Here is a 24059-nt window from a genome sequence, read left to right on the forward strand (position 1 = left end):
CAATTCCAAGGCATCAAAGTGGACCTCTGTACTCTATTTAGTGTTCTTAGAAGTCTTACTTTCTAGTTTAAGTTTCGGAGAACGTTTGGAAATAAAAAGATGCCAATAGACCAGGTAATGTTTCAAATTGCACAAAAACGTGAAACGCACTTCTATGGAGAGAGTTGAGCAATTCCAAAGCATCAAAGTGGACCGTTGTACTTTATTCAGAGTTCTTAGAAGTTTAACATGCTACTTTAGCCTTCGTACAACGTTTCGTAAGCGGAAGATGCAAATAGAGCAAATTATGTTTGAAATTGCACAAAAATGTGAAAAGTTAGTCTATGGAGAAAGTTGAGCAATTCCAAAGCATTAAAGCGGACCGTTCTACTTTATTTAATGTTCTTAGAAGTCTTACTTCCTAATTTAAGTTTCGTAGAACGTTTTGAAACTAAAAGGTGCCAATAGACCAACAAGTTTTGTTTCAAATTGCACGAAAACGTGAAAAAGATCATCTATGAAGAGAGTTGAGCGATTCCAAAGCTTCAAAGTGCACCTTTGTACTTTATTTAGTGTTCTTAGAAGTCTTACTTCCTAGTTCAAGGTTCAGAGAATGATTGGAAATAAAAAGATGCCAATAGACCAAGGTATGTTTCAAATTACACAAAAACGTGAAAAGCTCTTCTATGGAGAGAGTCGAGCAAATCCAAATCATCAAAGTGGACCGTTGAACTCTATTTTATGTTCATAGAAGTTTAACTTGCTAGTTCAAATTTCATAGAACGTTTTGAAATAAAAAGATGCCAATAGACCAGGTAATTTTTCAAATTGCACAAAAACGTGAAACGCTAGTCTATGGAGAGAGTTGAGCAATTCCAACTCATCAAAGTGGGTTGTTGTATTCTTTTTAGTGTTCATAGAAGTCCAACATGCTAGTTTAGCTTTCGTGCAACGTTTCGTAAGGTAAAGATGTGAATAGACCAAGTTACGTTTGAAATTGCACAAAAACATGAGAAGCTCGCCCATGGAGAGAGTTAGCCAATTCCAAGGCATCTAAGTGGACCATTGTACTCTATTTAGTGTTCTTAGAAGTCGAACATGCCATTTTAGCTTTCGTGCAACGTTTCGTAACGTAAAGATGTGAATAGACCAAGTTATCTTTGAAATTGCACAAAAATGTGAAAAGCTCGCCCATGGAGAGAGTTAGGCAATTCCAAGGCATCAAAGTGGAACGTTCTATTTTATTTAATATTCGTAGAAATCTAACTACCTTGTTTAAGTTTCGTAGAACGTTTGGAAACAAAAAAATGCCAACAGACCAACAAGTTATGTTTCAAATTGTACAAAAACGTGAAAAGCTCTTCTATGGAGAGAGTTGAGCAATTCCAAGGCATCAAAGTGGACCTTTGTACTCTATTAAGTGTCCTTAGAAGTCTAACTTGCTAGTTTAAGCTTCATAGAGCGTTTTGAAATAAAAAGATGCCAATAGACCAGGTAATGTTTCAAATTACACAAAAACGTGAAACGCTCGCCTATGGAGAGAGTTGAGCCATTCCAAAGCATCAAAGTGGACCGTTGTACTCTATTTCGTGTTCTTAGAAGTCCAACATGCTACTTTAGCATTCGTGCAACATTTCGTAAGGTAAAGATGTGAATAGACCAAGTTATGTTTCAAATTGCACAAAAACGTGAAAAGCTCTTCTATGGAGAGAGTTGAGCAATTCCAAGGCATCAAAGTGGACCGTTGTACTCTATTTAGTGTTCTTAGATGTCTAACTTGCTAGTTTAAGTTTCATTGAACGTTTTGAAATAAAAAGATGCCAATAGACCAGGTAATGTTTCAAATTGCACAAAAACGTGAAACGCTCTTCTATGGAGAGATTTGAGCAATTCCAAAGCATCAAAGTGGACCATTGCACTCTATTTAGTGTTCTTAGAAGTATACCATGCTAGTTTAGCTATCGTGCAACGTTTCGTAAGGTAAAGATGCGAATAGACCATGTTATGTTTCAAAATACACAAAAATGTGAAAAGCTCACCCATTGAGAGAGTTAGGCAATTCCAAAGCTTTAAAGTGGATCGTTCTACTTTATTTTGTGTTCTTAGAAGTCTAACTTCCTAGTTTAAGTTTCATAGAACGTTCGGAATCAAAAAAATGCCAATAGACCAACAGGTTATGCTTCAAATTGAACAAAAACGTGAAAAGCTCTTCTATGGAGAGAGTTGAGCAATTCCAAGGCATCAAAGTGGATCGTTGTACTCTATTTAGTGTCCTTAGAAGTGAAACTTCCTAGTTTAAGTTTCATAGAACGTTTTGAAATAAAAATATGCCAATAGACCTGGTAATGTTTCAAATTGTACAAAAACATGAAATACTCGTTTATGGAGAGAGTTGAGCAATTTCAAAGCATCAATGTGGACCGTTGTACTCTTCTTAGTGTTCTTAGTAGTCTAACATGCTAGTTTAGCTTTCGTGCAATGTTTCGTAAGGGAAAGATACGAATAGACCAAGTTATGTTTCAACTTACACAAAAATGTGAAAAGCTTGCCCATGGAGAGAGTTAGGCAATTCCAAGGCATGAAAGTGGATCGTTCTACTTTATTTAGTGTCCTTTGAACTCTAACTTCCTAGTTTAAGTTTCGTAGAACGTTTGGAAACAAAAAAATGCTAATAAACCAACAAGTTATCTTTGAAATTGCACAAAAACGTGAAAAGCACTTCTATGGAGAGAGTTGAGCAATTCCAAGGCATCAAAGTGGACCTCTGTACTCTATTTAGTGTTCTTAGAAGTCTAACTTGCTAGTTTAAGTTTCATAGAACGTTTTGAAATAGAAAGATGCCAATAGACCAGGTAATGTTTCAAATTGTACAAAAACATGAAACGCTCGTCTATGGAGAGAGTTGAGCAAATCCAAAGCATCTATGTGCACCGTTGTATTATATTTAGTGTTCTTAGAAGTCTAACATGCTAGTTTAGATTTTGTGCAACCTTTCGTACGGTAAAGATGTGAATAGACCAAGTTATATTTGAAATTGAATAAAAACGTGGAAAGCTCGTCTATGGAGAGAGTTGAGCAATTCCAAAGCATTAAAGTGGACTGTTGTACTTTATTTAGTGTTCTTAGAAGTCTAACTTCCTGGTTTAAGTTTCGTAGAACGTTTGGAATCAAAAAAATGCCATTAGACCAACAGGTTATGTTTCAAATTGTACAAAAACGTGAAAAGCTCTTCTGTGGAGAGAGTTGAGCAATTCCAAGGCATCAAAGTGGACCATTGTACTCTTTTTAGTGTTCTTAGAAGTCTAACATGCTAGTTTAGCTTTCGTGCAACGTTTCGTAAGGTAAAGATGCGAATAGACCAAGCTATGTTTCAAATCACACAAAAATGTGAAAAGCTTGTCCATGGAGAGAGTTAGGCAATTCCAAGGCATTAATGTGGACCGTTCTACTATATTTAGTGTCCTTTAAACTCTAACTTCCTATTTTAAGTTTCGTAGAACGTTTGGAAACAAAAAAATGCCAATAAACCAACAAGTTATCTTTGAAATTACACAAAAACGTGAAAAGCACTTCTATGGAGAGAGTTGAGCAATTCCAAGGCATCAAAGTGAACCTCTGTACTCTATTTAGTGTTCTTAGAAGTCTTACTTCCTAGTTTAAGTTTCGGAGAACGTTTCGAAATAAAAAGATGCCAGTAGACCAGGTAATGCTTCAAATTGCACAAAAACGTGAAACGCACTTCAATGGAGAGAGTTGAGCAATTCCAAAGCATCAAAGTGGACCGTTGTACTCTATTCAGGGTTCTTAGAAGTTTAACATGCCACTTTAGCCTTCGTGCAACGTTTCGTAAGCGGAAGATGCAAATAGAGCAAATTATGTTTGAAATTGCACAAAAATGTAAAAAGCTAGTCTCTAGAGAAAGTTGAGCAATTCCAAAGCATTAAAGCGGACCGTTCCACTTTATTTAATGTTCTTAGAAGTCTAACTTCCTAAATTAAGTTTCGTAGAACATTTTGAAACTAAAAGGTGCCAATAGACCAACAAGTTTTGTTTCAAATTACACAAAAACGTGAAAAAGATCATCTATTATGAGAGTTGAGCGATTCCAAAGCTTCAAAGTGGACATTTGTACTTTATTTAGTGTTCTTAGAAGTCTTACTTCCTTGTTCAAGGTTCGGAGAACATTTGGAAATAAAAAGATGCCAATAGACCAAGGTATGTTTCAAATTACACAAAAACGTGAAAAGCTCTTCTAAGGAGAGAGTTGAGCAAATCCAAAGCATCAAAGTGGACCGTTGTACTCTGTTTTGTTTCTTAGAAGTTTAACTTGCTAGTTCAAATTTCATAGAACGTTTTGAAATAAAAAGATGCCAATAGACCAGGTAATGTTTCAAATTGCACAAAAACGTGAAATGCTCATCTTTGGAGAGAGTTGAGCAATTCCAAATCATCAAAGTGGGTTGTTGTACTCTTTTTAGTGTTCATAGAAGTTCAACATGCTAGTTTAGCTTTCGTGCAACGTTTCGTAAGGTAAAGATGTGAATAGACCAAGTTATACTTGAAATTGCACAAAAACGTGAGAAGCTCGCCCATGGAGAGAGTTTGGCAATTCCAAGGCATCGAAGTGGACCGTTGTACTCTATTTAGTGTTCTTAGAAGTCGAAGATGCCATTTTAGCTTTCGTTCAACGTTCCGTAAGGTAAAGATGTGAATAGACAAGGTTATGTTTGAAATTACGTAAAAATGTGAAAAGCTCGCCCATGGAGAGAGTTAGGCAATTCCAAGGCATCAAAGTGGAACGTTCTACTTTATTTAATGTTCGTAGAAGTCTAACTTCCTTGTTTAAGTTTCGTAGAACGTTTGGAAACAAAAAAATGCCAATAAACTAACAATTATGTTTCAAATTGCACAAAAACAGGAAAAGCTCTTCTATGGAGAGAGTTGAGCAATTCCAACGCATCAAAGTGGACCTTTGTACTCTATTTAGTGTCCTTAGAAGTCTAACTTGCTAGTTTAAGCTTCATAGAGCGTTTTGAAATAAAAAGATGCCAATAGACTATGTAATGTTTCAAATTACACAAAAACGTGAAACGCTCGTCTATGGAGAGAGTTGAGCAATTCCAAAGCATCAAAGTGGACCGTTGTACTCTATTTAGTGTTCTTAGAAGTCCAACATGCTAGTTTAGCATTCTTGCAACATTTCGTAAGGTAAAGATGTGAATAGACCAAATTATGTTTCAAATTGCACAAAAACATGAAAAGCTCTTCTATGGAGAGAGTTTAGCAATTCCAAGGCATCAAAGTGGACCGTTGTACTCTATTTAGTGTCCTTAGAAGTCTAACTTGCTAGTTTAAGCTTCATAGAGCGTTTTGAAATAAAAAGATGCCAATAGACCAGGTAATGTTTCAAATTACACAAAAACGTGAAACGCTCGCCTATGGAGAGAGTTGAGCCATTCCAAAGCATCAAAGTGGACCGTTGTACTCTATTTCGTGTTCTTAGAAGTCCAACATGCTACTTTAGCATTCGTGCAACATTTCGTAAGGTAAAGATGTGAATAGACCAAGTTATGTTTCAAATTGCACAAAAACGTGAAAAGCTCTTCTATGGAGAGAGTTGAGCAATTCCAAGGCATCAAAGTGGACCGTTGTACTCTATTTAGTGTTCTTAGATGTCTAACTTGCTAGTTTAAGTTTCATTGAACGTTTTGAAATAAAAAGATGCCAATAGACCAGGTAATGTTTCAAATTGCACAAAAACGTGAAACGCTCTTCTATGGAGAGATTTGAGCAATTCCAAAGCATCAAAGTGGACCATTGCACTCTATTTAGTGTTCTTAGAAGTATACCATGCTAGTTTAGCTATCGTGCAACGTTTCGTAAGGTAAAGATGCGAATAGACCATGTTATGTTTCAAAATACACAAAAATGTGAAAAGCTCACCCATTGAGAGAGTTAGGCAATTCCAAAGCTTTAAAGTGGATCGTTCTACTTTATTTTGTGTTCTTAGAAGTCTAACTTCCTAGTTTAAGTTTCATAGAACGTTCGGAATCAAAAAAATGCCAATAGACCAACAGGTTATGCTTCAAATTGAACAAAAACGTGAAAAGCTCTTCTATGGAGAGAGTTGAGCAATTCCAAGGCATCAAAGTGGATCGTTGTACTCTATTTAGTGTCCTTAGAAGTGAAACTTCCTAGTTTAAGTTTCATAGAACGTTTTGAAATAAAAATATGCCAATAGACCTGGTAATGTTTCAAATTGTACAAAAACATGAAATACTCGTTTATGGAGAGAGTTGAGCAATTTCAAAGCATCAATGTGGACCGTTGTACTCTTCTTAGTGTTCTTAGTAGTCTAACATGCTAGTTTAGCTTTCGTGCAATGTTTCGTAAGGGAAAGATACGAATAGACCAAGTTATGTTTCAACTTACACAAAAATGTGAAAAGCTTGCCCATGGAGAGAGTTAGGCAATTCCAAGGCATGAAAGTGGATCGTTCTACTTTATTTAGTGTCCTTTGAACTCTAACTTCCTAGTTTAAGTTTCGTAGAACGTTTGGAAACAAAAAAATGCTAATAAACCAACAAGTTATCTTTGAAATTGCACAAAAACGTGAAAAGCACTTCTATGGAGAGAGTTGAGCAATTCCAAGGCATCAAAGTGGACCTCTGTACTCTATTTAGTGTTCTTAGAAGTCTAACTTGCTAGTTTAAGTTTCATAGAACGTTTTGAAATAGAAAGATGCCAATAGACCAGGTAATGTTTCAAATTGTACAAAAACATGAAACGCTCGTCTATGGAGAGAGTTGAGCAAATCCAAAGCATCTATGTGCACCGTTGTATTATATTTAGTGTTCTTAGAAGTCTAACATGCTAGTTTAGATTTTGTGCAACCTTTCGTACGGTAAAGATGTGAATAGACCAAGTTATATTTGAAATTGAATAAAAACGTGGAAAGCTCGTCTATGGAGAGAGTTGAGCAATTCCAAAGCATTAAAGTGGACTGTTGTACTTTATTTAGTGTTCTTAGAAGTCTAACTTCCTGGTTTAAGTTTCGTAGAACGTTTGGAATCAAAAAAATGCCATTAGACCAACAGGTTATGTTTCAAATTGTACAAAAACGTGAAAAGCTCTTCTGTGGAGAGAGTTGAGCAATTCCAAGGCATCAAAGTGGACCATTGTACTCTTTTTAGTGTTCTTAGAAGTCTAACATGCTAGTTTAGCTTTCGTGCAACGTTTCGTAAGGTAAAGATGCGAATAGACCAAGCTATGTTTCAAATCACACAAAAATGTGAAAAGCTTGTCCATGGAGAGAGTTAGGCAATTCCAAGGCATTAATGTGGACCGTTCTACTATATTTAGTGTCCTTTAAACTCTAACTTCCTATTTTAAGTTTCGTAGAACGTTTGGAAACAAAAAAATGCCAATAAACCAACAAGTTATCTTTGAAATTACACAAAAACGTGAAAAGCACTTCTATGGAGAGAGTTGAGCAATTCCAAGGCATCAAAGTGAACCTCTGTACTCTATTTAGTGTTCTTAGAAGTCTTACTTCCTAGTTTAAGTTTCGGAGAACGTTTCGAAATAAAAAGATGCCAGTAGACCAGGTAATGCTTCAAATTGCACAAAAACGTGAAACGCACTTCAATGGAGAGAGTTGAGCAATTCCAAAGCATCAAAGTGGACCGTTGTACTCTATTCAGGGTTCTTAGAAGTTTAACATGCCACTTTAGCCTTCGTGCAACGTTTCGTAAGCGGAAGATGCAAATAGAGCAAATTATGTTTGAAATTGCACAAAAATGTAAAAAGCTAGTCTCTAGAGAAAGTTGAGCAATTCCAAAGCATTAAAGCGGACCGTTCCACTTTATTTAATGTTCTTAGAAGTCTAACTTCCTAAATTAAGTTTCGTAGAACATTTTGAAACTAAAAGGTGCCAATAGACCAACAAGTTTTGTTTCAAATTACACAAAAACGTGAAAAAGATCATCTATTATGAGAGTTGAGCGATTCCAAAGCTTCAAAGTGGACATTTGTACTTTATTTAGTGTTCTTAGAAGTCTTACTTCCTTGTTCAAGGTTCGGAGAACATTTGGAAATAAAAAGATGCCAATAGACCAAGGTATGTTTCAAATTACACAAAAACGTGAAAAGCTCTTCTAAGGAGAGAGTTGAGCAAATCCAAAGCATCAAAGTGGACCGTTGTACTCTGTTTTGTTTCTTAGAAGTTTAACTTGCTAGTTCAAATTTCATAGAACGTTTTGAAATAAAAAGATGCCAATAGACCAGGTAATGTTTCAAATTGCACAAAAACGTGAAATGCTCATCTTTGGAGAGAGTTGAGCAATTCCAAATCATCAAAGTGGGTTGTTGTACTCTTTTTAGTGTTCATAGAAGTTCAACATGCTAGTTTAGCTTTCGTGCAACGTTTCGTAAGGTAAAGATGTGAATAGACCAAGTTATACTTGAAATTGCACAAAAACGTGAGAAGCTCGCCCATGGAGAGAGTTTGGCAATTCCAAGGCATCGAAGTGGACCGTTGTACTCTATTTAGTGTTCTTAGAAGTCGAAGATGCCATTTTAGCTTTCGTTCAACGTTCCGTAAGGTAAAGATGTGAATAGACAAGGTTATGTTTGAAATTACGTAAAAATGTGAAAAGCTCGCCCATGGAGAGAGTTAGGCAATTCCAAGGCATCAAAGTGGAACGTTCTACTTTATTTAATGTTCGTAGAAGTCTAACTTCCTTGTTTAAGTTTCGTAGAACGTTTGGAAACAAAAAAATGCCAATAAACTAACAATTATGTTTCAAATTGCACAAAAACAGGAAAAGCTCTTCTATGGAGAGAGTTGAGCAATTCCAACGCATCAAAGTGGACCTTTGTACTCTATTTAGTGTCCTTAGAAGTCTAACTTGCTAGTTTAAGCTTCATAGAGCGTTTTGAAATAAAAAGATGCCAATAGACTATGTAATGTTTCAAATTACACAAAAACGTGAAACGCTCGTCTATGGAGAGAGTTGAGCAATTCCAAAGCATCAAAGTGGACCGTTGTACTCTATTTAGTGTTCTTAGAAGTCCAACATGCTAGTTTAGCATTCTTGCAACATTTCGTAAGGTAAAGATGTGAATAGACCAAATTATGTTTCAAATTGCACAAAAACATGAAAAGCTCTTCTATGGAGAGAGTTTAGCAATTCCAAGGCATCAAAGTGGACCGTTGTACTCTATTTAGTGTCCTTAGATGTCTAACTTGCTAGTTTAAGTTTCATAGAACATTTTGAAATAAAAAGATGCCGATAGACCAGGTAATGTTTCAAATTGCACAAAAACGTGAAACGCTCTTCTATAGAGAGAGTTGAGCAATTTCAAAGCATCAAAGTGGACCGTTGTACTCTTCTTAGTATTCTTAGAAGTCTAACATGCTAGTTTAGCTTTCGTGCAACGTTTCGTAAGGTAAAGATGCGAATAGACGAAGTTATGTTTCAACTTACACAAAAATGTGAAAAGCTTTCCCATGGAGAGAGTTAGGCAATTCCAAGGCATTCAAGTGGATCGTTCTACTTTATTTAGTGTCCTTTGAACACTAACTTCCTAGTTTAAGTTTCGTAGAACGTTTAGAAACAAAAAAAAAGCTAATAAACCAACAAGTTATCTTTGAAATTGCACAAAAACGTGAAAAGCACTTCTATGGAGAGAGTTGAGCAATTCCAAGGCATCAAAGTGGACCTCTGTGCTCTATTTAGTGTTCTTAGAAGTCTAACTTGCTAGTTAAGTTTCATAGAACGTTTTGAAATAAAAAGATGCCAATAGACCAGGTAATGTTTCCAATTGCACAAAAACATGAAACGCTCGTCTATGGAGAGAGTTGAGCAAATCCAAAGCATCTATGTGCACCATTGTATTCTATTAAGTGTTCTTTGAAGTCTAACATGCTAGTTTAGATTTCGTGCAACCTTTCGTAAGGTAAAGATGTGAATAGACCAAGTTATATTTGAAATTGAACAAAAACGTGGAAAGCTCGTCTATGGAGAGAGTTGAGCAATTCCAAAGCATTAAAGTGGACCGTTGTACTTTGTTTAGTGTTCTTAGAAGTCTAACTTCCTGGTTTAAGTTTCGTAGAACGTTTGGAATCAAAAAAATGCCATTAGACCAACAGGTTATGTTTCAAATTGCACAAAAACGTGAAAAGCTCTTCTATGGAGAGAGTTGAGCAATTCCAAGGCATCAAAGTGGACCATTGTACTCTTTTTAGTGTTCTTAGAAGTCTAACATGCTAGTTTAGCTTTCGTGCAACGTTTCGTAAGGTAAAGATGCGAATAGACCAAGCTATGTTTCAAATCACACAAAAATGTGAAAAGCTTGTCCATGGAGAGAGTTAGGCAATTCCAAGGCATTAAAGTGGATCGTTCTACTTTATTTAGTGTCCTTTGAACTCTAACTTCCTAGTTTAAGTTTCGTAGAACGTTTGGGAACAAAAAAATGCCAATAAACCAACAAGTTATCTTTGAAATTACACAAAAACGTGAAAAGCACTTCTATGGAGAGAGTTGAGCAATTCCAAGGCATCAACGCGGACCTCTATACTCTATTTAGTGTTCTTAGAAGTCTTACTTCCTAGTTTAAGTTTCGGAGAACGTTTGGAAATAAAAAGATGCCAATAGACCAGGTAATGTTTCAAAATGCACAAAAACGTGAAACGCACTTCTATGGAGAGAGTTGAGCAATTCCAAAGCATCAAAGTGGACCGTTGTACTCTATTCAGGGTTCTTAGAAGTTTAACATGCTACTTTAGCCTTCGTGCAACGTTTCGTAAGCGGAAGATGCAAATAGAGCAAATTATGTTTGAAATTGCACAAAAATGTGAAAAGCTAGTCTCTAGAGAAAGTTGAGCAATTCCAAAGCATTAAAGCGGACTGTTCTACTTTATTTAATATTCTTGGAAGTCTAACTTCCTAAATTAAGTTTCGTAGAACGTTTTGAAACTAAAAGGTGCCAATAGACCAACAAGTTTTGTTTCAAATTACACAAAAACGTGAAAAAGATCATCTATTATGAGAGTTGAACGATTCCAAAGCTTCAAAGTGGACCTTTGTACTTTATTTAGTGTTCTTAGAAGTCTTACTTTCTAGTTCAAGGTTCTGAGAACATTTGGAAATAAAAAGATGCCAATAGACCAAGGTATGTTTCAAATTACACAAAAACGTGAAAAGCTCTTCTATGGAGAGAGTTGAGCAAATCCAAAGCATCAAAGTGGACCGTTGTACTCTATTTTGTTTTCTTAGAAGTTAAACTTGCTAGTTCAAATTTCATAGAACGTTTTGAAATAAAAAGATGCCAATAGACAAGGTAATGTTTCAAATTACATAAAAACGTGAAACGCTCGTCTATGGAGAGAGTTGAGCAATTCCAAATCATCAAAGTGAGTTTTCGTACTCTTTTTAGTGTTCATAGAAGTCCAAAATTCTAGTTTAGCTTTCGTGCAACGTTTCGTAAGGTAAAGATGTGAATAGACCAAGTTATGTTTGAAATTGCACAAAAACGTGAGAAGCTCGCCCATGGAGAGAGTTTGGCAATTCCAAGGCATCGAAGTGGACCGTTGTACTCTATTTAGTGTTCTTAGAATTCGAAGATGCCATTTTAGCTTTCGTTCAACGTTTCGTAAGGTAAAGATGTGAATAGACAAGGTTATGTTTGAAATTACATAAAAATGTGAAAAGCTCGCCCATGGAGAGAGTAAGGCAATTCCAAGGCATCAAAGTGGAACGTTCTACTTTATTTAATGTTCGTAGAAGCCTAACTTCCTTGTTTCAGTTTCGTAGAACGTTTGGAAACAAAGAAATGCCAATAGACCAACAAGTTATGTTTCAAATTGCACAAAAACGTTAAAAGCTCTTCTATGGAGAGAGTTAAGCAATTCCAACGCATCAATGTGGACCTTTGTACTCTATTTAGTGTCCTTAGAAGTCTAACATGCTAGTTTAAGCTTCATAGAGCGTTTTGAAATAAAAAGATGCCAATAGACCAGGTGATGTTTCAAATTGCACAAAAACGTGAAACGCTCATCTATGGAGAGAGTTGAGCAATTCCAAAGCATCAAAGTGGACCGTTGTACTCTATTTAGTGTTCTTAGATGTCCAACATGCTAGTTTAGCATTCGTGCAACATTTCGTAAGGTAAAGATGTGAATAGACCAAATTATGTTTCAAATTGCACAAAAACATGAAAAGCTCTTCTATGGAGAGAGTTCAGCAATTCCAAGTCATCAAAGTGGACCGTTGTACTCTATTTAGTGTCCTTAGATGTCTGACTTGCTAGTTTAAGTTTCATAGAACATTTTGGAATAAAAAGATGCCGATAGACCAGGTAATGTTTCAAATTACACAAAAACGTGACACGCTCTTCTATAGAGAGAGTTGAGCAATTCCAAAGCGTCAAAGTGGACTGTTGTACTCTATTTAGTGTTCTTAGAGGTCTACCATGCTAGTTTAGCTATCGTGCAACGTTTCGTAAGGTAAAGATGCGAATAGACTATGTTATGTTTCAAAATACCCAAAAATATGAAAACCTCACCCATGGAGAGAGTTAGGCAATTCCAAAGCTTTAAAGTGGATCGTTCTACTTTATTTAGTGTTCTTAGAAGTCTAAATTCCTAGTTTAAGTTTCGTAGAACGTTTGGAATCAAAAAAATGCCATTAGACCAACAGGTTATGTTTCAAATTGCACAAAAACGTGAAAAGCTCTTCTATGGAGAGAGTTGAGCAATTCCAAGGCATCAAAGTGGACCATTGTACTCTTTTTAGTGTTCTTAGAAGTCTAACATGCTAGTTTAGCTTTCGTGCAACGTTTCGTAAGGTAAAGATGCGAATAGACCAAGCTATGTTTCAAATCACACAAAAATGTGAAAAGCTTGTCCATGGAGAGAGTTAGGCAATTCCAAGGCATTAAAGTGGATCGTTCTACTTTATTTAGTGTCCTTTGAACTCTAACTTCCTAGTTTAAGTTTCGTAGAACGTTTGGAAACAAAAAAATGCCAATAAACCAACAAGTTATCTTTGAAATTACACAAAAACGTGAAAAGCACTTCTATGGAGAGAGTTGAGCAATTCCAAGGCATCAACGCGGACCTCTATACTCTATTTAGTGTTCTTAGAAGTCTTACTTCCTAGTTTAAGTTTCGGAGAACGTTTGGAAATAAAAAGATGCCAATAGACCAGGTAATGTTTCAAAATGCACAAAAACGTGAAACGCACTTCTATGGAGAGAGTTGAGCAATTCCAAAGCATCAAAGTGGACCGTTGTACTCTATTCAGGGTTCTTAGAAGTTTAACATGCTACTTTAGCCTTCGTGCAACGTTTCGTAAGCGGAAGATGCAAATAGAGCAAATTATGTTTGAAATTGCACAAAAATGTGAAAAGCTAGTCTCTAGAGAAAGTTGAGCAATTCCAAAGCATTAAAGCGGACCGTTCTACTTTATTTAATATTCTTGGAAGTCTAACTTCCTAAATTAAGTTTCGTAGAACGTTTTGAAACTAAAAGGTGCCAATAGACCAACAAGTTTTGTTTCAAATTACACAAAAACGTGAAAAAGATCATCTATGAAGAGAGTTGAGCGATTCCAAAGCTTCAAAGTGGACCTTTGTACTTTATTTAGTGTTCTTAGAAGTCTTACTTTCTAGTTCAAGGTTCTGAGAACATTTGGAAATAAAAAGATGCCAATAGACCAAGGTATGTTTCAAATTACACAAAAACGTGAAAAGCTCTTCTATGGAGAGGGTTGAGCAAATCCAAAGCATCAAAGTGGACCGTTGTACTCTATTTTGTTTTCTTAGAAGTTAAACTTGCTAGTTCAAATTTCATAGAACGTTTTGAAATAAAAAGATGCCAATAGACCAGGTAATGTTTCAAATTACATAAAAACGTGAAACGCTCGTCTATGGAGAGAGTTGAGCAATTCCAAATCATCAAAGTGAGTTTTCGTACTCTTTTTAGTGTTCATAGAAGTCCAAAATTCTAGTTTAGCTTTCGTGCAACGTTTCGTAAGGTAAAGATGTGAATAGACCAAGTTATGTTTGAAATTGCACAAAAACGTGAGAAGCTCGCCCATGGAGAGAGTTTGGCAATTCCAAGGCATCGAAGTGGACCGTTGTACTCTATTTAGTGTTCTTAGAATTCGAAGATGCCATTTTAGCTTTCGTTCAACGTTTCGTAAGGTAAAGATGTGAATAGACAAGGTTATGTTTGAAATTACATAAAAATGTGAAAAGCTCGCCCATGGAGAGAGTAAGGCAATTCCAAGGCATCAAAGTGGAACGTTCTACTTTATTTAATGTTCGTAGAAGCCTAACTTCCTTGTTTCAGTTTCGTAGAACGTTTGGAAACAAAGAAATGCCAATAGACCAACAAGTTATGTTTCAAATTGCACAAAAACGTTAAAAGCTCTTCTATGGAGAGAGTTAAGCAATTCCAAAGCATCAATGTGGACCTTTGTACTCTATTTAGTGTCCTTAGAAGTCTAACATGCTAGTTTAAGCTTCATAGAGCGTTTTGAAATAAAAAGATGCCAATAGACCAGGAGATGTTTCAAATTGCACAAAAACGTGAAACGCTCATCTATGGAGAGAGTTGAGCAATTCCAAAGCATCAAAGTGGACCGTTGTACTCTATTTAGTGTTCTTAGAAGTCCAACATGCTAGTTTAGCATTCGTGCAACATTTCGTAAGGTAAAGATGTGAATAGACCAAATTATGTTTCAAATTGCACAAAAACATGAAAAGCTCTTCTATGGAGAGAGTTCAGCAATTCCAAGTCATCAAAGTGGACCGTTGTACTCTATTTAGTGTCCTTAGATGTCTGACTTGCTAGTTTAAGTTTCATAGAACATTTTGGAATAAAAAGATGCCGATAGACCAGGTAATGTTTCAAATTACACAAAAACGTGACACGCTCTTCTATAGAGAGAGTTGAGCAATTCCAAAGCGTCAAAGTGGACCGTTGTACTCTATTTAGTGTTCTTAGAGGTCTACCATGCTAGTTTAGCTATCGTGCAACGTTTCGTAAGGTAAAGATGCGAATAGACTATGTTATGTTTCAAAATACCCAAAAATATGAAAACCTCACCCATGGAGAGAGTTAGGCAATTCCAAAGCTTTAAAGTGGATCGTTCTACTTTATTTAGTGTTCTTAGAAGTCTAAATTCCTAGTTTAAGTTTCGTAGAACGTTTGGAATCAAAAAAATGCCATTAGACCAACAGGTTATGTTTCAAATTGCACAAAAACGTGAAAAGCTCTTCTATGGAGAGAGTTCAGCAATTCCAAGTCATCAAAGTGGACCGTTGTACTCTATTTAGTGTCCTTAGATGTCTGACTTGCTAGTTTAAGTTTCATAGAACATTTTGGAATAAAAAGATGCCGATAGACCAGGTAATGTTTCAAATTACACAAAAATGTGACACGCTCTTCTATAGAGAGAGTTGAGCAATTCCAAAGCATCAAAGTGGACCGTTGTACTCTATTTAGTGTTCTTAGAGGTCTACCATACTAGTTTAGCTATCGTGCAACGTTTCGTAAGGTAAAGATGCGAATAGACTATGTTATGTTTCAAAATACCCAAAAATATGAAAACCTCACCCATGGAGAGAGTTAGGCAATTCCAAAGCTTTAAAGTGGATCGTTCTACTTTATTTAGTGTTCTTAGAAGTCTAAATTCCTAGTTTAAGTTTCGTAGAACGTTTGGAATCAAAAAAATGCCATTAGACCAACAGGTTATGTTTCAAATTGCACAAAAACGTGAAAAGCTCGTCTATGGAGAGAGTTGAGCAATTCCAAGGCATCAAAGTGGACCTCTGTGCTCTATTTAGTGTTCTTAGAAGTCTAACTTGCTAGTTAAGTTTCATAGAACGTTTTGAAATAAAAAGATGCCAATAGACCAGGTAATGTTTCCAATTGCACAAAAACATGAAACGCTCGTCTATGGAGAGAGTTGAGCAAATCCAAAGCATCTATGTGCACCATTGTATTCTATTAAGTGTTCTTTGAAGTCTAACATGCTAGTTTAGATTTCGTGCAACCTTTCGTAAGGTAAAGATGTGAATAGACCAAGTTATATTTGAAATTGAACAAAAACGTGGAAAGCTCGTCTATGGAGAGAGTTGAGCAATTCCAAAGCATTAAAATGGACCGTTGTACTTTATTTAGTGTTCTTAGAAGTCTAACTTCCTGGTTTAAGTTTCGTAGAACGTTTGGAATCAAAAAAATGCCATTAGACCAACAGGTTATGTTTCAAATTGCACAAAAACGTGAAAAGCTCTTCTATGGAGAGAGTTGAGCAATTCCAAGGCATCAAAGTGGACCATTGTACTCTTTTTAGTGTTCTTAGAAGTCTAACATGCTAGTTTAGCTTTCGTGCAACGTTTCGTAAGGTAAAGATGCGAATAGACCAAGCTATGTTTCAAATCACACAAAAATGTGAAAAGCTTGTCCATGGAGAGAGTTAGGCAATTCCAAGGCATTAAAGTGGATCGTTCTACTTTATTTAGTGTCCTTTGAACTCTAACTTCCTAGTTTAAGTTTCGTAGAACGTTTGGAAACAAAAAAATGCCAATAAACCAACAAGTTATCTTTGAAATTACACAAAAACGTGAAAAGCACTTCTATGGAGAGAGTTGAGCAATTCCAAGGCATCAACGCGGACCTCTATACTCTATTTAGTGTTCTTAGAAGTCTTACTTCCTAGTTTAAGTTTCGGAGAACGTTTGGAAATAAAAAGATGCCAATAGACCAGGTAATGTTTCAAAATGCACAAAAACGTGAAACGCACTTCTATGGAGAGAGTTGAGCAATTCCAAAGCATCAAAGTGGACCGTTGTACTCTATTCAGGGTTCTTAGAAGTTTAACATGCTACTTTAGCCTTCGTGCAACGTTTCGTAAGCGGAAGATGCAAATAGAGCAAATTATGTTTGAAATTGCACAAAAATGTGAAAAGCTAGTCTCTAGAGAAAGTTGAGCAATTCCAAAGCATTAAAGCGGACCGTTCTACTTTATTTAATATTCTTGGAAGTCTAACTTCCTAAATTAAGTTTCGTAGAACGTTTTGAAACTAAAAGGTGCCAATAGACCAACAAGTTTTGTTTCAAATTACACAAAAACGTGAAAAAGATCATCTATGAAGAGAGTTGAGCGATTCCAAAGCTTCAAAGTGGACCTTTGTACTTTATTTAGTGTTCTTAGAAGTCTTACTTTCTAGTTCAAGGTTCTGAGAACATTTGGAAATAAAAAGATGCCAATAGACCAAGGTATGTTTCAAATTACACAAAAACGTGAAAAGCTCTTCTATGGAGAGGGTTGAGCAAATCCAAAGCATCAAAGTGGACCGTTGTACTCTATTTTGTTTTCTTAGAAGTTAAACTTGCTAGTTCAAATTTCATAGAACGTTTTGAAATAAAAAGATGCCAATAGACCAGGTAATGTTTCAAATTACATAAAAACGTGAAACGCTCGTCTATGGAGAGAGTTGAGCAATTCCAAATCATCAAAGTGAGTTTTCGTACTCTTTTTAGTGTTCATAGAAGTCCAAAATTCTAGTTTAGCTTTCGTGCAACGTTTCGTAAGGTAAAGATGTGAATAGACCAAGTTATGTTTGAAATTGCACAAAAACGTGAGAAGCTCGCCCATGGAGAGAGTTTGGCAATTCCAAGGCATCGAAGTGGACCGTTGTACTCTATTTAGTGTTCTTAGAATTCGAAGATGCCATTTTAGCTTTCGTTCAACGTTTCGTAAGGTAAAGATGTGAATAGACAAGGTTATGTTTGAAATTACATAAAAATGTGAAAAGCTCGCCCATGGAGAGAGTAAGGCAATTCCAAGGCATCAAAGTGGAACGTTCTACTTTATTTAATGTTCGTAGAAGCCTAACTTCCTTGTTTCAGTTTCGTAGAACGTTTGGAAACAAAGAAATGCCAATAGACCAACAAGTTATGTTTCAAATTGCACAAAAACGTTAAAAGCTCTTCTATGAAGAGAGTTAAGCAATTCCAAAGCATCAATGTGGACCTTTGTACTCTATTTAGTGTCCTTAGAAGTCTAACATGCTAGTTTAAGCTTCATAGAGCGTTTTGAAATAAAAAGATGCCAATAGACCAGGAGATGTTTCAAATTGCACAAAAACGTGAAACGCTCATCTATGGAGAGAGTTGAGCAATTCCAAAGCATCAAAGTGGACCGTTGTACTCTATTTAGTGTTCTTAGAAGTCCAACATGCTAGTTTAGCATTCGTGCAACATTTCGTAAGGTAAAGATGTGAATAGACCAAATTATGTTTCAAATTGCACAAAAACATGAAAAGCTCTTCTATGGAGAGAGTTCAGCAATTCCAAGTCATCAAAGTGGACCGTTGTACTCTATTTAGTGTCCTTAGATGTCTGACTTGCTAGTTTAAGTTTCATAGAACATTTTGGAATAAAAAGATGCCGATAGACCAGGTAATGTTTCAAATTACACAAAAACGTGACACGCTCTTCTATAGAGAGAGTTGAGCAATTCCAAAGCGTCAAAGTGGACCGTTGTACTCTATTTAGTGTTCTTAGAGGTCTACCATGCTAGTTTAGCTATCGTGCAACGTTTCGTAAGGTAAAGATGCGAATAGACTATGTTATGTTTCAAAATACCCAAAAATATGAAAACCTCACCCATGGAGAGAGTTAGGCAATTCCAAAGCTTTAAAGTGGATCGTTCTACTTTATTTAGTGTTCTTAGAAGTCTAAATTCCTAGTTTAAGTTTCGTAGAACGTTCGGAATCAAAATAATGCCAATAGACCAACAACTTATGTTTCAAATTGCACAAAAACGTGAAAAGCTCTTCTATGGAGAGAGTTAAGCAATTCCAAGGCATCAAAGTGGACCGTTGTACTCTATTTAGTGTCTTTAGAAGTCTAACTTCCTAGTTTAAGTTTCATAGAACGTTCTGAAATAAAAATATGCCAATAGACTGGGTAATGTTTCCAATTGCACAAAAACATGAAACGCTCGTTTATGGGGAGAGTCGAGCAATTCCAAAGCATCAATGTGGACCGTTGTGCTCTTCTTAGTATTCTTAGAAGTCTAACATGCTAGTTTAGCTTTCCTGCAACGTTTCGTAAGGTAAAGATGTGAATAGACCAAGTTATGTTTCAACTTACACAAAAATGTGAAAAGCTTTCTCAAGGAGAGAGTTAGGCAATTCCAAGGCATTAAAGTGGATCGTTCTACTTTATTTAGTGTCCTTTGAACTCTAACTTCCTAGTTTAAGTTTCGTAGAACGTTTAGAAACAAAAAAAAAGCCAATAAACCAACAAGTTATGTTTTGAAATTGCACAAAAACGTGAAAAGCACTTCTATGGAGAGAGCTGAGCAATTCCAAGGCATCAAAGTGGACCTCTGTACTCTATTTAGTGTTCTTAGAAGTCTAACTTGCTAGTTCAGTTTCATAGAACATTTTGAAATAAAAAGATGCCAATAGACCAGGTAATGTTTCCAATTGCACAAAAACATGAAACGCTCGTCTATGGAGAGAGTTGAGCAAATCCAAAGCATCTATGTGCACCATTGTATTCTATTTAGTGTTCTTTGAAGTCTAACATGCTAGTTTAGATTTCATGCAACCTTTCGTAAGGTAAAGATGTGAATAAACCAAGTTATATTTGAAATTGAACAAAAACGTGGAAAGCTCGTCTATGGAGAGAGTTGAGCAATTCCAAAGCATTAAAGTGGACCGTTGTACTTTATTTAGTGTTCTTAGAAGTCTTACTTCCTAGTTTAAGATTCGGAGAACGTTTGGAAATAAAAAGATGCCAAAAGACCAGGTAATGTTTCAAATTACACAAAAACGTGAAACGCTCTTCTATGGAGAGAGTTGAGCAGTTCCAAAGCATCAAAGTGGCTTGTTGTACACTTTTTAGTGTTCATAGAAGTCCAACATGCTAGTTTAGCTTTCGTGCAACGTTTCGTAAGGTAAAGATGTGAGTAGACAAAGTTATGCTTGAATTGCACAAAAACGTGAGAAGCTCGCCCATGGAGAGAGTTAGGCAATTCCAAGGCATCGAAGTGGACCGTTGTACTCAATTTAGTGTTCTTAGAAGTCTAACGTGCCATTTTAGCTTTCATGCAACGTTTGTTAAGGTAAAGATGTGAATAGACCAAGATATGTTTGAAATTGCACAAAAATGTGAAAAGCTCACCCATGGAGAGAGTTAGGCAATTCCAAGACGTCAAAGTGGAACATTCTACTTTATTTAATGTTCTTAGATGTCTAACTTCCTAGTTTAAGTTTCGTAGAACGTTTGGAAAAAAAAAATGTCAATAGACCAACAAGTTATGTTTCAAATTGCACAAAAACATGAAACGCTAGTCTATGGAGAGAGTTGAGCAAATCCAAAGCATCTATGTGCACCGTTGTATTCTATTTAGTGTTCTTTGAAGTCTAACATGCTAGTTTAGATTTCGTGCAACCTTTCGTAAGGTAAAGATGTGAATAGACCAAGTTATATTTGACATTGAACAAAAACGTGGAAAGCTCGTCTATGGAGAGAGTTGAGCAATTTCAAAGCATTAAAGTGGACCGTTATACTTTATTTAGTGTTCTTAGAAGTCTTACTTCCTAGTTTATGTTTCGGAGAACGTTTGGAAATAAAAAGATGCCAATAGACCAGGTAATGTTTCAAATTGCACAACAACGTGAAACGATCTTCTATGGAGAGAGTTGAGCAATTCCAAAGCATCAAAGTGGACCTTTGCACTCTATTCAGGGTTCTTAGAAGTTTAACATGCTACTTTAGCCTTCGTGCAACGTTTCGTAAGCTAAAGATGCGAATAGAGCAATTTATGTTTCAAATTGCACAAAAACGTGAAAAGCTCGCCCATGGAGAGAGTTAGGCAATTCCAAGGCATCAAAGTGGAACGTTCTACTTTATTTAATGTTCTTAGAAGTCTAACTTCCTTGTTTAAGTTTCGTAGAACGTTTGGAAACAAAAAAAATGCCAGTAGTCTAACAAGTTATGTGTCAAATTGCACAAAAACGTCAAAAGCTCTTCTATGGAGAGAGTTGAGCAATTCCAAGGCATCAAAGTGGACCTCTATGCTCTATTTAGTGTTCTTAGAAGTCTAACTTGCTAGGAAAGTTTCATAGAACGTTTTGAAATAAAAAGATGCCAATAGACCAGGTAATGTTTCCAATTGCACAAAAACATGAAACGCTCATCTATGGAGAGAGTTGAGCAAATCCAAAGCATCTATGTGCACCATTGTATTCTATTTAGTGTTCTTTGAAGTCTAACATGCTGGTTTAGATTTCGTGCAACTTTTCGTAAGGTAAAGATGTGAATAGACCAAGTTATATTTGACATTGAACAAAAAGTGGAAAGCTCGTCTATGGAGAGAGTTGAGCAATTTCAAAGCATTAAAGTGGACCGTTGTACTTTATTTAGTGTTCTTGGAAGTCTTACTTCCTAGTTTAAGTTTCGGAGAACGTTTGGAAATAAAAAGATGCCAATAGACCAGGTAATGTTTCAAATTGCACAACAACGTGAAACGATCTTCTATGGAGAGAGTTGAGCAATTCCAAAGCATCAAAGTGGACCTTTGCACTCTATTCAGGGTTCTTAGAAGTTTAACATGCTACTTTAGCCTTCGTGCAACGTTTCGTAGGCTAAAGATGCGAATAGAGCAATTTATGTTTGAAATTGCACAAAAACGTGAAAAGCTCGCCCATGGAGAGAGTTAGGCAATTCCAAGGCATCAAAGTGGAACGTTCTACTTTATTTAATGTTCTTAGAAGTCTAACTTCCTTGTTTAAGTTTCGTAGAACGTTTGGAAACGAAAAAAATGCCAGTAGTCCAACAAGTTATGTGTCAAATTGCACAAAAAGTCAAAAGCTCTTCTATGGAGAGAGTTGAGCAATTCCAAGGCATCAAAGTGGACCTCTGTGCTCTATTTAGTGTTCTTAGAAGTCTAACTTGCTAGTTAAGTTTCATAGAACGTTTTGAAATAAAAAGATGCCAATAGACCAGGTAATGTTTCCAATTGCACAAAAACATGAAACGCTCGTCTATGGAGAGAGTTGAGCAAATCCAAAGCATCTATGTGCACCATTGTATTCTATTTAGTGTTCTTTGAAGTCTAACATGCTAGTTTAGATTTCATGCAACCTTTCGTAAGGTAAAGATGTGAATAGACCAAGTTATATTTGAAATTGAACAAAAACGTGGAAAGCTCGTCTATGGAGAGAGTTGAGCAATTCCAAAGCATTAAAGTGGACGTTGTACTTTATTTAGTGTTCTTAGAAGTCTTACTTCGTAGTTTAAGTTTCGGAGAACGTTTGGAAATAAAAAGATGCCAAAAGACCAGGTAATGTTTCAAATTACACAAAAACGTGAAACGCTCTTCTATGGAACGAGTTGAGCAATTCCAAAGCTTCAAAGTGGCTTGTTGTACACTTTTTAGTGTTCATAGAAGTCCAACATGCTAGTTTAGCTTTCGTGCAACGTTTCGTAAGGTAAAGATGTGAATAGACCAAGTTATGCTTGAATTGCACAAAAACGTGAGAAGCTCGCCCATGGAGAGAGTTAGGCAATTCCAAGGCATCGAAGTGGACCGTTGTACTCAATTTAGTGTTCTTAGAAGTCTAACGTGCCATTTTAGCTTTCGTGCAACGTTTCTTAAGGTAAAGATGTGAATAGACCAAGATATGTTTGAAATTGCACAAAAATGCGAAAAAGCTCGCCCATGGAGAGAGTTAGGCAATTCCAAGGCGTCAAAGTGGAACATTCTACTTTATTTAATGTTCTTAGATGTCTAACTTCCTAGTTTAAGTTTCGTAGAATGTTTGGAAAAAAAAAATGCCAATAGACCAACAAGTTATGTTTCAAATTGCACAAAAACATGAAACGCTCGTCTATGGAGAGAGTTGAGCAAATCCAAAGCATCTATGTGCACCGTTCTATTCTATTTAGTGTTCTTTGAAGTCTAACATGCTAGTTTACATTTCGTGCAACCTTTCGTGAGGTAAAGATGTGAATAGACCAAGTTATATTTGACATTGAACAAAAACGTGGAAAGCTCGTCTATGGACAGAGTTGAGCAATTTCAAAGCATTGAAGTGGACCGTTGTACTTTATTTAGTGTTCTTAGAAGTCTTACTTCCTAGTTTAAGTTTCGGAGAACGTTTGGAAACAAAAAAATGCCAGTAGACCAACAAGTTATGTGTCAAATTGCACAAAAACGTCAAAAGCTCTTCTATGGACAGAGTTGAGCAATTCCAAGGCATCAAAGTGGACCTTTGTACTCTATTTAGTGTCCTTAGAAGTCTAACTTGCTAGTTTAAGCTTCATGGAGCGTTTTGAAATAAAAAGATGACAATAGATCAGGTAATGTTTCAAATTGCACAAAAACGTGAAACGCTCATCTATGGAGAGAGTAGAGCAATTCCAAAGCATCAAAGTGGGTTGTTGTACTCTTTTTAGTGCTCATAGAAGTCCAACATGCTAGTTTAGCTTTCGTGCAACATTTCATAAGGTAAAGATGTGAATAGACCAAGTTATGTTTGAAATTGTACAAAAACGTGAGAAGCTCGCCCATGGAGAGAGTTTGGCAATTCGAGGGCATCGAAGTTGAACGTTGTACTCTATTTACTGTTCTTAGAAGTCGAACATGCCATTTTAGCTTTCGTGCAACCTTTCGTAAGGTAAAGATGTGAATAGACCAAGTTATGTTTGAAATTGCACAAAAATGTGAAAAGCTCACCCATGGAGAGAGTTAGGCAATTCCAAGGCGTCAAGGTGGAACGTTCTACTTTATTTAATGTTCTTAGAAGTCTAACTTCCTTGTTTAAGTTTCGTAGAACGTTTGGAAACAAAAAAAATGCCAATAGACCAACAAGTTATGTTTCAAATTGCACAAAAACGTGTAAAGCTCTTCTATGGAGAGAGTTGAGCAATTCCAAGGCATCAAAGTGGACCTTTGTGCTCTATTTAGTGTCCTTAGAAGTCTAACTTGCTAGTTTAAGCTTCATAGAGCGTTTTGAAATAAAAAGATGCCAATAGACCAGGTGATGTT

Source organism: Tripterygium wilfordii, chromosome 11 (assembly GCF_013401445.1).
Source record: "Tripterygium wilfordii isolate XIE 37 chromosome 11, ASM1340144v1, whole genome shotgun sequence".
Lineage (NCBI taxonomy): Eukaryota > Viridiplantae > Streptophyta > Magnoliopsida > Celastrales > Celastraceae > Tripterygium > Tripterygium wilfordii.